This window comes from Meleagris gallopavo, chromosome 22, assembly GCF_905368555.1.
Source record: "Meleagris gallopavo chromosome 22, MGAL_WU_HG_1.1, whole genome shotgun sequence".
Taxonomy (NCBI): domain Eukaryota; kingdom Metazoa; phylum Chordata; class Aves; order Galliformes; family Phasianidae; genus Meleagris; species Meleagris gallopavo.
Window position 1 is genome coordinate 7,492,199 of NC_139425.1, and position 15,024 is coordinate 7,507,222.

Genomic DNA, 15,024 nt, shown 5'->3' on the forward strand with positions numbered 1-15,024 from the left:
AAGAAGCTGTTGGTGGAAAAAAAGCACACCTGTTTAAACACCCTTAAGGAATGCTCCTGCTGAAGCTCTTGCTTATGGTGTTGGATTTTATTTTCCTTTTATTGAAACAAGTAGAGGTCAGGGGCAGAGTTAAACAAGTAGAGCCCTCCTGATTTACGAGATCATCCAGGACATAGATTATATATTCACCTAGATTCATGTCAGTGCACTGTAACTTTTAAGCTGTGCATTTTCATATCTTAACATCCAGCTGTAAGTACATTTTGTCCAACAGGAAGATGAACTTCCCAAAAGAGATGTGGAGTAGGCATGACCTTGTCTGATCTTGGCACTTTGTGAGGGAAGTGCTTCTGGCAGAGCAGTTCATACAAATAGACAGGTACTTGCGTCTTTTAAAATGGGAGAAGGTGTAGAGAAGGTTTATTAAAGAGAAAATGGAAGCTATAAATGCTTTGCTGTGGTACCTGCACAACACATTAAATCTGACAAGAGCAGCTGATGAAGAAGGCCCGGGCGCAGGCGTGTGGCCCCACTGGCTTGTTGATGGAGCACTGTTGGAAATAACAACAGTTTTTGTTGGTGACTGATTAGGCACGACACTTCTGTCACTCCCTATAGTGGACCAGAATGATAACCTCCTGTGTCCCATGAAAACAGTTAAAGCTTTTTTATCAGACTGAGAAAAAATTTAGGAAGCGGTGAAATGGGTTCTCTGTAACCCTGCCTGCTTTCCATGGAGATGCCTTCAATACAAATCATCTGTATGGCTGGAGAGATTGTGTATGTAACTGAGGTACCACTCCTCTTCCTTTCTGAACACAGGAAAGATTGTCAATATACTTAGGTGCTCATGCAGATATTTTATATTAAAAAATGCATGCTGACTTCCAACTTTTTTTTTTATTATTATTTTTTTATGTAAGCTCTGTGAGTTTGTTTTAAGAAAGATTAAATATATTCAGTTTTTTGTTTTTTTTTTTTTTAATACGTGTAAAGCTAATGCATGCAGAAAATTATTTGGTGTCTGCAGAGCTTGATACTTCTCATGAGAAGAATCCTTGCTTAACTCGAATAGTACATCCTGCCTGCTTTTTGAAGCTAATGGTGATATTTTACTGAAAAGTGCTTCTGGGAGTTTAAAAAAAAAAAAAAGAAAAAAGAAAAAAGTGGCGTGAAAGAGGTTAAATCAATATACAGATTTTCAGAAATATATTTCAAAAAGATTTGCAGCTGTTGATTTTCTTCCATTTTTCAGGGAGGTAATGAAAAATAAATGGGAAGACTACTTAGTACTTCATGTCTGATAACTCAGAGAGCATATATACAAAACCGTAGTCAATTCTGAACACATTTAAGGATTCGTGTATGTATGAACCAAGGCAACGTGGAAGGTGTCCTTGGCGGTATTCTATTAAATGGTTTGTGTGTCAGTGTAATGGCCTGTGTACATCAAATTATTTTGCGATTCTTATGTCATTGATAAAAAACACCCAATTTTTATTTTACTTAATTTTTGGTGATATCTTATCTTGATACTTAGGAATAGTGTAGGCACAGTGTTGTTAGCTGCTGTGGAATGATTGCAGACAGATTTCTTTACAGTGATAAGCAGAAATGTTTTGAAATTTGATAATTGATGGCCTGCATTCATCAATTTGAGTTTGAGTGCCTTCTGTTTTCTGATTGCTTGACACTACAATTTTTGCATTCTTTTAATACATTTCTTCTCTCTGTCTGCTGACAGGAAGAATGGAACTTAGAGGTGCTATTTATGAGAGATACTGCTGTGAGAGAGGCTTTGTTTGCACACACAGTGACAAAAAAGTTAAATGGCGTGAATTCTTAGTTCTGCTGAAGATGGAGGCAAATTTGTGTTGACTTCGTGAAGTCCATGGTTTTTCCCATTGGATTGGAGTACTCGATCCATCCAAAGCTTTGAAGTCATTTAGTGCTTCAGGCACCCGTGTGGTGGTTCTTGGAATGGTACTGATCCAGTTGGTTTTCTTGATTTCTTCATGACAGTTGAAATGTGAATTCTCTGTATTTTTTGCATGCTATTTTATTCTAGCGTTCCCATAAATGTCGTGTCTATGTGCTTTTTTTAGTTATTTCATCTGCATGATATATTAATATATAATCATACATCATTAAACATTTTTCAGTTATGTGAATTCAATTCATTAAATAATTTCCCAAAATCTTAACTTCTGTAGTGACTAAGGGAAGCTTTGCTGAGAGCCGGAACATTTTATAGATAGCACTATTTATCCAAAATCCTATTATTAGCCTCGAAAGAAGGGCTCACCATGTATTTTTATTAAAAATGACACCATACTTAACATCTTTAATGAAAACTAACCATTGTGATATGAATTTAGAAACTCTGACACCTTATTTTATAGAAATGAAGTCCCCTAGTATATTAAAATTAACATTTTTTAATAACAAAAAGTGATATAGTCCACTGGAGTGGGGCTATATTTATCTTATGATTGTACTTGTCATGGCCTTGAGTATTTATTGAGTAGTTTTAAAAGTTCATTAAACTCAAGAGATTAAATATTGCCCTGAGCAGTGCTCCATAAAAGAAAAAATATAGTGCTATTACTTGGTAAAATGTTGTGCTATGTTGTTAATTTAACTCCCCTGAGTTCTCATCTTCCGATTCAAAAGGCATTTCCTTGTGCTGTTAGATTTGACATTTTCAAAGAATCTCAGACTGTCTCATCATTCACCAGAAACTCCCCATTTCCCATTCATTTCAGGAAGGCTGAAGGCAGTGAATGACTTCAATAATCCATCCTTCCGATGCATCAGGTGGACTCACCCATTTATCTCATCCCCATTTTACTATGTCTCTTTGTTTGCTGTGATCTAATTGTTCAATGGAAGCACATTCCCAGGTTTCTAGGGGCAGAGAATAATCATACAAATTAATGCTGTCAGTTCTATCAGAATTTGAGCTTTTTTTGGTTCAAATCTAGCTGCTGTTTTCATGCTACTGAAAACATTAATAAAACATTGTTATAAGGAAAAAAATTTTCCCCACTTGCTGGCACTGTTAGGTAACTATGTCTACTGTTTGTTTTCTTGTTGTTCTCTGCAGAGCAGTTTCCCGATGAATCTCCATTGGAAAATTCTTCTTATCAGGTTATTTAATAAGCTGGGGTGCTTTAATTTGTATTTATCATTATTTATGACCCCAGCAGCAGTGCTAGACATTTTTTATACATAATTAATAAAGACTTTTTATCTTCTAACAAAGGATTACTTGTATGGGGGGGGGAGGAATAGAAGAATCCTTCTAAGAAGAAATGTCAAGTCTCACTGGTTATCCAGCATAAAACCTGAACTGTTCACATTTTTGAGCTATGCTCTCATTCTTTCAAGTCAACTTAAAGGAAATTTTGTTGTGCTATTGTGATTTTTCATAGCAGCACTTCGCTGCGTCTTACTTATGAGCCCCTGTGCCTTTTGATCCTTTTGCTGTTGCGTACCTGCTCACTTTGAGCTTCCTGTGTCTAAAACTGTTCTTGCTTTTATGCCTTATCATTGCTGGAGTTTGGGGATGAGAAAAGAGTTCTGAGAATAATATGGCATTTCAAACCCAGAGAGGAGATCTCATCTCCAAATCATGGTTTGGTTGTGTCCCTTTGGTTTGTAACCTGTCTCGTTAAGCTTTCAGTGTTGGATGGAGGCAGAAGGTTCTCTCTTATGGAGGATGTCTTTATGAGCGATTCAGAATTCATGTGGAACATTACTGGAAACGCTGTAAGTGGTCAGATAAATGATGTGTTTTGAGACCTCTGGGAATCCAAAAGTGGTGGTGATGTGTGCACTGCCCTTTAATAATACTCTGTTTGTCCAGTGCTATTGCTATACTGAAGTAAAATAAACTGTTCTGAGATCTCTGCAGTGGTGCCCATTCAGAGGGCTCCCTTCACTTGGTGTGGATGTGTTGGATACGGGGCTGTGATGTTTCCAGGTGGCGCAGTGCTTCCCTCTCTGCACTCACCTGATACGTGTGGGCGCTGTCTGAGCCAAGGGATTTCTTTACAAGCACCGAAGTAAGCCTGGCTTTCTTCTGGGTACTTCTGAGATAAATTCCAAAGGCACTGCTGCTGCCCTTACAGTTTTCCTCTAAGAAATCTCAAATTGCATCATGTTTCGGATTCTCTAACTGCACGTGTGGGGGCAACTGTGTAAAGCAGTGTGAAATAATGTATCTGATGCTGCATGTGATTCTTGTGTGAGATGTGCTCAAAGAACAGCTTCCTAAGAGCATCTTCTTACAGTAAAATTGATCTGCTCCTCTTTGATGACTTTCAAATAAATATTAGAAGAGTCATAAACTGGAGCATTTCTAAATGTTTTCACATCACTTACAAAAGATGGCTGTTAGCAGAAATCTTCCTGTCCTGTATGCAAAATAGTTCTTCTTTCCAGTATGGCTTTGGATACGTGCTTTTATATACATTCTAGAAAGCAAGCTTCTGTCTCAGATTTGCTTATTTTCTGGTGTGTGTTTTCTGTGCCAGCTGCTTTGTACTTTCCAGACTTGAGTTTTCAGTTCTAATTTCCCTTTATGCAGGTGGTTGAGGGCTTTCTTCAGTTATTATTTTTAAACACCAAGATCCACGTGCTTGGAATTGAGGTAGATAGATAGCTTTCCAATTATGTTTGTATTACAATTTTGCTTGGGGACGTACTGTTTACACATTACAGATGCACACCAGCCAGAGTGTGTGTGTAAATCAAGCATTGATTTGAAAATTAAACTTACTGGCCCTGTAGCAATTTCTAAGTTTACAGTGACAAAACAATAACAGGGAATTAGAGAGAACCTCTCCTAAAATCAAATCAAGCTCTTGTTTTGCAGCAAGTAATTAGATTGCAGTTTGCTTCACTATAAAACTTACTATGGCCAGTAAATTAAACTACTGCTTGTCTTACAAAAATACTTGCCTTTGGACTGTTTAACCGTGGCCTTTCTTTGCCTATGTTTTCCCTTTTCTGTTACCAAATCAAATAGTTTTTTTTTTAATTAACATCAGTAGCAGCCACTGTTACATTTGTAGAAGTCTGTTTATTCTGGGCATCATTATTAAATATAAGCTATTGCTGATCTTTCTGATTAAATACATACAGATCTGAGCAGCCTGGCTGCATCAGATAAAGTCCTGAAAAATATCAATTATACAGTTGCATAGCTCAGAGAAATGTGGCATCAGGTAGTTTTCTATTGGGAAGCATCTGAAAGGATGCAAGAGGGAAAATTTACTGTTAGAGTTGGATAGTCAAACCCATGGGTCAGAGTTGGTCCATCTCTGCAATAATATTGTTTTAATCTGCAGAGATGCCTCTTCTCTGTAAGTGACAATCTTGGGCTGATAAACTTATGTATCCATATTTCAGTGAGGAATTAAGAACTATAAAGACATGTGAAATCTGGGTACATATTGGAAATTCCATGACATGTTTCCACCTGAGGTTTTTTGCAGGTACGTTTGCAATGATGCTTTGTATGCACCTTGTTTGGGGTACATAGAACCAAAGTTCCTTGCTGGAAGTAAAAACTGTTCGATGCATTTGGAAGCAAATCTCTGTGAGATTTGGGGCTGTGAGTGGTGTGGTGACTAAGGGCGTCCACTGGGATTTGTGTGCAAGTCTGGAAGCTCCTTCTAGTGAGAGCTGATCAAACCTATGAGGCTGATTTTCATGGCTCAAGTGGATTTTGCTGCACACAGCTGCCAAAAGACCTCTAAAATCTTTTGGCTGTTTTTGACATAGAAAGGCCATTTGTGGTTGTTCTTGCTGGTTCTGTATTTGTAGGGTGGAGAAACAATTCTCTCATGGTTTCATTGGCACCTGGTGCTGAGGGCTGTGATAGATGGGACGGAGTGGATGTGGGAGGATGAAGGGAAGATTTTGCTTTTGTGTGTTTCTCATCAAATATTATTAATTGTGGTCCAACAGGCAGACCATTGGACCTTTATCCATGTGCTAGTTTGCAAATACTGTGGTTTTGAAGTAAATTTGGTGAAAACCCAGTTTGTCTAATAATGAGGAGTGCTGATTAACACAGTCCCTTTGGTTCAGTGTAATGATCCATACTGTCTAAGAATTCACATGGAATTTGAGCTACAGCCCTCTTTGTTTGCCAAAAGAGTGACTGGAATTTTTTTCTCTAGAATTGTGAACTTTGCCACAGTGTGGGACAGGAAAAGTAATGTACAGTTCATCTTTTGCCACTATGTCAACTTAATGCTGTGTTCTCTGAGCAAAATGTGTTCAGCAATTAAGGGAGTTACACAGAATATTTCATTTATCAACTGATTGCCCTTTTGTCATCACTAATGCATTTTCTGAACCTCAAACATGTTTGTCAGTTGCAGGGAGTTGTATCTCCTGTCTGCACAAATAAATATGAGCTTTAGCCTTCAGCAAGAGATTTGAAGAGGGAGATAAATATATGTTTAATTTACTAAGTTATGTGGAAAAATGACAAAAGAGAATTGGATGATGTTGTATTGCCTTTATATATGCAGGGGAGGTGGGAGATGTAGCTCTTCTGTGGTCAGCTAATAAAAACTGCTGTTTGACCATTTGGTTTTTGAAATCCTATGCTCCTCAAAGACTGAAATAGCTCACAGGAAATCTAGGGGACATGAAAGTGGATGATAATTTGTGGGAAATGAAGTATTATGCAACTATCTGCTGTTATTCTCTTTTAATTTGCTGAAGGGAGTTTAGAGAACCAAAGGTTTTCCAAAGGAGGAGAGATGCGTGATTTTGCTGCTGGCTTTTATGTGAAGAGCTTGTATTGCAACCAGATAGCTGCATAGAAATGGTCAAAGGATTGATTCTACCACATTCACATTTAGTGCAGAATTTAACCAGAGTGTTTAATGACAGTTATGACTTCACTGCTTGCTCATCACAAAATACTGAGGTGTTTGTTTTCTCTTGATTAGGACAAAAGATCTGAACCCTGCTGGAAAAAGCCTTCTCTACTTATTATTCTTCAACTTAACGAGAAGTGAAAACTGTACAACCAAATGTTTCAGGTGTTAATTTATTTTCATAAATAACTCCATGTAACATAGGGTGGGTTCTGAAATAGCGCATGGGTTAAATATTCAACTTTTCAACTGGTTTTGATGCATTTAAGTCAGCAAATTATTTCTGCTTGCTTTTTTAAAATTAATTTATTTCATGTTAACTGTAGCATTAATGAAGTGTGACTGCACTACTGGCATTTCTGGGTTCAGATGGACAGGACCCCTGGATTTGAAGCGGAAAGGCTGGATTAAAATTGAAAGCAAGGCTACAGGTTCAAATGTCTATCAGTTTTTCCAGCTCTGGTTTTGTTTTCCTGTAGCATCTTTTTGCTGCAAGCACAATGAAGTGGACAGAAATGAATTTATTTAATACATTAACAAATTCTGATTTAATATCTACCAGGAAATATCTTTTTATATATTTGAGTATATGGGGAAACTTCTGGGATTCCTTCCCCCATATGTACAATGTTTCTGTTCACTTCAGCAATTACAGCTACTAGTTTTGTTCTTTAGTTACATAAAATCAGAAAACTCCAGCATGTAATCTTGTAGGACAAGTGAAGATGTTTATGCATTTAAAAATATATATATTTAAATTGAAATATTTAAATGATTGACAACCATTGAAAACTTATATGATAGGGATATGGTAATTTCATTTATTATTGACCATAATGCTTCTAGAGTTGGGACAAATACCAGCTTGTTTTAAACTTGGAGCCTGAAAATGAGAGAATGTGGTTTTATTTTTCAGCCTGATTCAATCTTGCTGACTCTATTCTGTGTAAAAGGAAGAATAAGAGAATTCAATTTAACTTTCAGAAGTGAGGTCCCCCCCCCCGCCATGTAAGTAATAACACCTCAGATGCAGAGAATCCTTAACAATGCCATCTTTTGAAGATGGAGCTAATTTATTTAATTTTCACAGTTAGCACACTGTCACAATGGTGGGCTGCTGTCACATTGAACATCAGACAATTTTTTGGGCTTATTTGCATTTCAGAAATGACCAGTGACATTAAAACTGTATGTAGCACCTGACTTGGAGGTAATTCTTTGAAATTTAATTGTAATTATGATGGTTGCAAAAAGCTACATGATGATTCTTGATGATGATTGCATGGCAAAATGGTAATGCTGTCAGGTGTGGGATGGCTTCAAGGAGAATTTTCTGCTTTACGTTTTTCCTCCTCTTTTTTTTTTTTTTTTTTTTTAGTTTCACTGTGAATTTATTATCCCTCCAGTACTTTAAGTATATATAGCACATTTAGGAGAGAAAACTGCAGGTGTAGTCAGAGATTGCAATCCTTCAGAAAGTCTGTGGGGTGCAATAATATCTCAGATGCGTGCAATTTCTTTGAGTGGGGCAGCTCATGTATTCAGTTGGAGTGAGAAGATCCAATTCAGCAAAGAGCTCAAGTGTGCATGGTGTAACTCTGCACTATGGGGTTGTCTTTGGGCTGTTGGCCATGGCTGTGCAGCACCTAGCCTGGCTGGGTCCTGGATCCGAGGTTACTGGGTGCTACTACAGCCAATATAAAAACATATTCTTTTTGGGGTTCGAACTTGATGATCTCTAAAGGTCCTTTGCAACCCCTGCAATTCTGTGATTCTGTTGGCAGGAGTGACAGTGGTCTTTTTCTTTTCTTTGAGAATAAAATAGTAATGTAAATATTTAGTAATTGGGTACTTAGAATAACTTAAAGAAATGGCAGTGAAAATGGGAAGAGGGGGCTTGAGTGAACCTGGGGAGGTAAGGATTCCTTTAGACAACACAGGTCTGACAGTGTCTTAGTTTTTATTGAGTCATCCTATTGGAGCAAAGCCTTCCAAGTCCCAAATATATGGACTAAGTAGTTCAGCTAACGAAGCAGTGCTGGCAGAGACTGAATGAAGCAACGGCGAAGTGATTATCTTTGCAAAACTGAAAGAAAGGACTTTTGTTTGAGATTCGGAGATGAGAAACAAGCTTACAGAGCCCTCAGAATCTAGAATGGTTTCTCCAGCAAAACTGACTGCTTTGTGGCTGGTGGCTCACAGAAGGTATGGGGGGACCAAAGCATGCCAGATCTGCCACGTGCAGGAGGCGAGTGGGAGAGGAGGTTGGTGCTGTGGGTGGGACGGGGATCTGCAGCACATGGAGCGCCATGGTGGAGAATCTAGAGCTGGCTACAAATGAAGCTTACACAGTCAGGGGTGAGGGCAAGAAGCTTCTGGGTGGTTGAGAGAAGTAAAAGATCAGAGGGCAGCAGTAGGTATGATCTTGGGGACTTGCTCAATGGCATTGCTTACGGATAGCATTTAGTATCTTTATCTGCTCTACACCATCAAGGCGTTTTTTGGGAAGGACAGATTCTAGCAACATTATGTAGGAAGAAGCAGCATGAGCTGGCAGCACTGTTTCCACTGCAAAACTGTTAAACAAATAAGTGTTACAGAAGTAAACCTGTGAGAAATAAAACATCTTTGTACTTTACTGAGCCAATTAAAAAAAAAAATAAAAAATCAGGGAACCCTTCCTACATGTATTAGAAATCTGTTTTAAAATCTGTTAAGTGGTTATTTTCAGTTGAAGGAAGCTATGTTGCTGTAATGTTTTCTCATTTGTTTCATCTCAAATATGTGAAACCTGCTGTTTCCTAAATAAGTAAAAGCAGATGGAGCAGCTTCAGTGATAGGTTTTGCTGAACATTTCAGCACTGTTAGCTCAATTCTCACTTACTTAATGCTCTTACATTAGAGATCTGCTTGAAGGTCGCAGTGTGGAATGTCTCACAAAGATAACGTTGACTGCAAAAGTCAGATATATTAAAAATAGTATTAATCTAACCTGTTCTATTCTCTTCAATAACTTTTAGTCAGAAGTATTAATTTGGCCAAATCATAACATACTATCTCAGTGTTTTGTCAACCTCGGGATGTAAGGAAACAACAAACAGACACACAAAAATCCAACAAAAACTCGTGGGTCAGTCTCCAGGTGCTTGTGCAATGTGCTGAAGGGGAGTTCCCACTTGTGTTTTGAAGTTCGTTATCTGTTCCTTGCTTTCAAGGATTCCAGAACTATTTTAATTGCATGTTTCCAAGCTCTTTGTACTGCACTTTGCAAAGGTTTCTGTGTGTTTGTTTTAAAGGAAAACGTTCCACGTAACCTCATTGCCAGGATTTCCAAGAAAAAAAAATGTTGCAGGGCTTGTGCTGTTCCTAGTGACAACTTAACCACTAAGCGAATTCTCTGTGGTTTTCTTTTGTTTGTTTGTTTTTACTGCTTTCAAGTGAGGAGAGAGAATCAATAATTGGAGTTTGGAGGTCAGCAGTAAATTTTTAGTTGTGCATGTTATGATTTGTACAAATTAAGGCTCCGACCTTTTGATTTTCATTGCCTGTGGAGAGGAATTGCCAGTGAATGTATTGGAAAGAGTGTTGCAGAGGAAATGAGAAAGGTGAGGTGGGAAGGTTTTCAAATGGAAATCAGTCTGAAATCACACTCATGAATCTTTCTAAGAACATTAAGTCCATTTGCTATAATCCTTCCTTGAGCAAGTTACCAAATTTCCCAGTGCTTCCAGTGGGTATTTCATCTCAGAGCACTGTGAGAGTACTTTCAGCTTTAATGCAAGTAGTTGATACAGGCTAATATTCATGTTATGGTGAAAAAAGTGGACGTTGTGTGGGATAATGCATTTTCCTTGGTAACATCTCCTCTTTCTTCTCATACAGTAGAATATGTATGCAAAATATTTTTTTATGTGGAGAATCTCCTTTGAGTTGCACAAATATGTTAGTAGTCTTTATTTATTGAGCTTGTATGGTAAAAAAATATCAACCCTAAAATTCATCTTCCTCAAGGAATTGGTTTTGCCATCTGGTAGTCTTGAGTTAGAGAGAAATGTAAAGACTTCCCCCACCATCCTACCATGTTTTCTTAGTTGCATTTGTTGTAAGAGCTCGGTTTCATTTATGTACACAATACCCATGAAATTAATATATTTAAGGATAGTGGAGCAACTTGCATTTTCTTAATGAGACTCATGATAGTCAACAGTGCAGGTCTTTTGAAAATGTTAGTGTAATAGAAGCTTTCTGTGATTGGTATTACATCTTCTCGTCTGCCTTAAAGGCACTCTGGCAGATGGACTATGAGGAAAATAGTTTAAATGGGGACATGGGTTCAAAATAACTAGCCATTTAATTGCTCTCTTTCAAAATCATTGTGTATCCTGAAGGCTTTACCACTAGCTAACAGCGCATTTACAGTTCTTATGTTGTTCATTATATAAATGCAGTCAAGAGTCTTGTCTGAAGGGAGCTGGCTTGAACATTCCCAAGATATTGTAAGCTGCAAGGCACAACTTTTTGTTTGGTTTGAAGCAAGGTACTAAGTGCTTTGCGATGAATTTTAATTGATTCCAGTTGCAGTTAGTGTTCAGCTCATCATTAAGGAGAGGCTTGTTTAGTATGGGGCAAAATATCTCAGTGTTTTTCATTCTGACATATAGGACTTTATCCTCTGTTGGTGTAAATCAGCCTAAAGCTATTGACTGCAATGAAATTGCTGATTTATGCCACTTGACCTCCTCTTCTCTTTGCTGCTTTACATACAGAGCGCAGAGGGATTACTGACTATCGAGTGCCTGCAGAATCAGGCCCTCCAAAACAAATTAGTCACATCTCAGTCCAACCAGATTGCAATAAAACAAGAAATATGAGAAGTGCTCTTAGAATAATTTTGAACATAAATTTTTTTACTGCGTTTCTTTTCAAAGGAGCTAAAATGTGGTCTCTTACAGATAAATATAAATGAGTAGACCAGTGAATTTGGATGAAATCATACCTTTTTAAAGATGCAAATTGAAAATTAAGCCTCAAAACAATAGATTCCTCCTGGGCCTTTCAGGAACGATTGTATATGCTCATCAGACTCTGGTGCCAGGTTGCAAATTTTATTTTACTGTGAATTCCATGGGAGAGCTGCTGGAGCTCGCTTTTATCATGAAAAGAGAAAGATCTATTGAAAATATGGGTAGCTTTTACCATAATCTGGATCATCTTTTTAGGGAGGATGTTCTTTTATGAGAAAGGAACAGTAGTGTGAAGTGCTGAATTTACACACTTTGGGCCTTTGCATTAAAAGCAATGCTGTAGACATTCATATTAGTAAGGGAAGATCTCATCTTTGTCCCCATTTTGTGTCCACACCTATGACAGATCTTTTTTCTCTTGCCATTGTAAAGGCAGCTTCTTTCCATCTCTTGCTACTGTGCATCCTTTTCGTCTTTCTCACTTTTACCCAGGAATGATTTTTTTCTGAGCTACTTTGCAATGCCTTTTGATCACAGTCATTCAACGAGAAAATCCATCTCCTAAAACTGAGAATAAAAAAGAGGAAGAATCTTCTCAGGAACTGTTGCATGCAAAATAAAGTAGTAATAAATTAAAATTTATCGATTACTGAATTGGTAAACTCCAGTGGAAGAAACTCCAAGCAGAAAAAAGACTGGAGATTTGCCCCTTTTTGAAGTTATGGCCTTCTAAGTGAGGAAGAAAAGTTTTGTAGTCTGGTTCACGCTGGTAAGGACACTGCAGTGCTGTCAGAAGTTTGAGTGCTGTTGCTCTGCTTCTGACATTGTTTGATGCTCTTTGTGGAATATGCATACGAATATGGAATGTGGAAAAGATGATTACAACAGACTTGAAACACAAATCCTAAGGGTAAGCTGGAAATGTTTCTCAGTCTTCCTGTTGGCCATTGGCTACATTTGAAATTAATTTCAGACTTGGACTTGCATGATTTCAATGTTTGACCTTTATAGCATATTGCTGTTAAAATAAAACATGAAGAAGCTGTATATTATGGTTCAGTGCAGTATAAAAAAAAAATAATCATAGAATAACCAAGGTTGGGAAAGACCTCCAAGATCATCCAGACCAACTGTCCTTCTACCACTAATATTTCTCCACTAAATCATGTCCCTTAGAATAACATTTAAACATTTCTGAGCACCTTCAGGGATGGTGACACAACCACCTCCCTGGGCAGCCCATTCCAGTGCCTGATCATTCTTTCAAAGAACATTTTTTTCCTAATATCTCTCCCCTGGTTCCACTTGAAGTCATCACCCCTTGCCCTATTGATAGTTATGCAAGAGAAGAGGCTGATTCCACCTCAGCACAATCTCTTTTCAGGGAGTTGTAGGCTCCAGACTGAACAATCTCAGTTCCCTCAGCTGCTCCTCATTGCACCACATAGCAGCTGCTGATCACAGAAAGCAGCTTAGCTTCTAGAGAAAGGTATAATTCTGAATATTGAGGAAATATTTCTATGTTCTCTAATGTTAAAAAAAATTATTCGGTCTGAGGATAGCTCTAATTGTTGCAGAATAAGTTTAAATACTCAATTTTACTGGTCAATTCTAGAACAATGTCAAAATCAGGGCAGGAGGGTACTAAGGACATCACTAATTCGGCTTCTACAAGTGCTGTTCATTGATAGTATGACAAACTGACCCCCTCCTGTGTAGCTTCAGTTTGGATGCTGGTTATAGCAATTATTGTTGTGCAGCTACAAGATGAAATATTCTAAGTGCTGCAGTAAGTTGGCATATCCAAGAAACAAGAAGAGAAGTGATTTTGTGTATGTTTTTCAGTGTACTAGAAATGTATTCTAATTTGTGAATTTCCAAGTTCAGCACTGTTACTAGCTGAGAAAAGGACTGCACTCTGCATTATAAATGAGCATATGGATCTAATTGAATAGATCAATTTTTATTTATTTTTATTTTTTTAAACATTTTACTGTACTGCCAATCCCAGCCTGCCTTAGCATCAGTGCAGTATCTGGGTGAAAAACACAGTGTGCTGCAGCCTCTCCTTTTGATCCCAGCTGGTTGTCTTGGGGACATCCAGCCAATCCCAATGAGTTCCTGTGCAGTAGTCAGGCTGAGACTCATTGAGGCAGGGACCAGTGACACTTCAGGTGGATTATTCTCAGCAAGACTGCTTAACTTTGTTAATATTCCAATTTGAAATATTTGGTTCAATGCAGATAACACACCACAGTTAGAATGTAATTGCAAAGTAATCCAAGAGAACAGATCCTGATGTGTTTCTGCTGTAGAAAGTTTAACTGCATTGTTGGGAAGGTAGAGCATTAAGTAAATGAAATAGGAGCATTAACTTGCTGGAGAAGTGTACGCCTAGGCATTTTAAAAGTAATGGTGATGTTCCATCAGTTCCTGAGAAATATATCAAAGGTTCATAGATTTTAAAGCCAGAAGGCACTGTTAGATCATCTATTCTGACAACCTGCATAACAAGCTAAAAACTTTTCCAGTAATTGCATCAAACGTACACAAAAACATAAAAGAAAACAATTTTGATTAAACAGCAAGAAATGTGCGTGTTAAAAGACATCATTGTTTCTCCAGGCTTCAGTTTGCTGAAGTTTTGTTTGCTCACATGATGCAAATTGGATCTACAGCCTGACTCATGCAGCAAAACCTGAATCTTGATTCCTTGTTTCATCATTTATAGCCTTTAAGTGGGTTGGATGTTTTTGTGTACAAGGCAGTTGTTTCCCAGGAAGGTGATACAGTCCTGGCTCTGCTGGGTAGCGCAGCAGCTCACATCTTCAGACGTCCAAACCTTCCCCATGCCATTGATTTCTCATGTTTATTGCAAACCGTAATCTCCTTTTGAGCATCAGGGGTCTGTCTGCTTGAGCACCCAGTTCCACTGTTTCCTTCAGGTTTGGATTCGATGTGAGCTCTTTGTCTGAGTTATGCTATATTCCAACTTTTCTTTTCTTACCCTTCACCATTCCGAGTGATTTTATTTTATGGTTTGCTGTTGAAGTATGCCTTTATGCAAACTCTGGGAATGGTGTGCATATGGATCATTTACAAATAAATCTGTGTACAGAAAATATAGATTGCCAAGTAGGCAAAACATAAAGATGTTT

General features: G+C 37.9%; 1 protein-coding gene and 1 long non-coding RNA gene across 2 annotated transcripts in view; both read left to right on the forward strand.

Annotated features, from left to right (window-relative positions):
* Positions 1 to 15,024, forward strand: part of CDH4 (cadherin 4) — a 420,515-nt gene that overhangs the window by 73,976 nt on the left and 331,515 nt on the right. The window lies entirely within an intron of this gene.
* The window catches only part of LOC146542966 (uncharacterized), a 46,797-nt gene continuing 38,556 nt past the window's right edge, over positions 6,784 to 15,024 (forward strand). The window contains exons 1-2 of the long non-coding RNA XR_014887742.1: positions 6,784 to 7,067; positions 7,819 to 7,910. This is a non-coding gene — a long non-coding RNA (uncharacterized LOC146542966). The remainder of the gene's footprint in view (positions 7,068 to 7,818; positions 7,911 to 15,024) is intronic.